Consider the following 1,367-nt stretch of genomic DNA (forward strand, 5'->3'; position numbering starts at 1 on the left):
CTCTCTCTAAGTATTAAAAGGTCAGCTCATGTCCTCTCCCCTAAAAAAATATTGTAGGGTCCAATAATGTAAATGGGCATAGAATCTAATAGAAATATATGATAGTTTAGCTTGGGAAAATTGAATTGAATCAACATTATACGTGGATATGAGAAACTCCAATTGCCATAGTTGACAAAAAACTAAGATATGGACATCTGAGCATCATAAGTGTCTCAGTGCTAGGGTCTTTGAAGTGCGAATACCGCGTGAAACAAAGTGTGAAGCAGAGTAATGCTCCCCTACATCAACATAGTAACATAAACGTATTTATATGCTGCTCTGCAGTATCAATTTCATACGAACCGAAGGAGTAACATTGTAGCGGTGCTCGCTGGAGTTTCAGCAGCTATACATGGCTCCTAGTGTTCCTTACATTTATCCCTAAAAAGGTTTTCCTTCTATTTACATTGGGAACGCAAGAGCTGTCGCCTCCAAAGTCCCAGAAGGCACGCTTCTTAGCTGTAGACGTACGTGACCTTTTTTTAAGGGTCACGTAGGTGACTTATTTTATTGCCGTAAAATTACGCCAGTCTTTTCTTATGTCTGTCATCCCGTTGGTTTATTGCCACTACGCCATAACTACCTCGCATGTGTGTTGTAAATTTATGTTACAAGACCTTTTTCTTACTATGGTTTTGATGCGGCACTCGTTCCTCCACTCCGGACGTAATTTTACCTCACAACTATTTTTGTCTCACGTTCGTTGTGGTGGACTGGTTGTTGCACATTTGGGTGGGGTGAGGAATAACTATTTCTCACCTAGGGTGTGCTATTCGCCACCCTGGGTGAGGAATAGTTATTCTTCACTCCCTCTCTATTTTGACATCAAGGCACCGTAATTTTACGTTTCGTAAATTTTGTCTTATTTCATACATAAAAAGAGAACGTAAGAAAATATATACTGGCTGTAAAAAATATTTTATGTTATGTAAAATTATGAATGTAAAAATATAGTGTAAAACATATATAAAATGTGATTTTTCTGGTCTTATAACCTATATTTTTGCTTTTTTATACCAAATTTTACATAATAAATCAATGTGCATCTAACTATTTATATTCTAAACATAATTTATTTAGGAAGCGATCATAAGATTACCTCGGGTGAAGAATAACTTATTCTGCACCCTGCGTGATGAAATATTATGTAAACTATAGTAACACAGTATGTAAAATATAGTAATTTTTGTAAAAATGAAGTAAATTACAAACTTATGTAGTAAAAATTATATTTTTCTAATTACTATATTTTATACATCGTTTTACTACATTTTGTATATAGCATTACTAAGGGATGTAGAATAAACTATTCTACACTCACGTTT

This window comes from Triticum dicoccoides, chromosome 5A, assembly GCF_002162155.2.
Source record: "Triticum dicoccoides isolate Atlit2015 ecotype Zavitan chromosome 5A, WEW_v2.0, whole genome shotgun sequence".
In the NCBI taxonomy this organism is placed as follows: Eukaryota; Viridiplantae; Streptophyta; class Magnoliopsida; order Poales; family Poaceae; genus Triticum; species Triticum dicoccoides.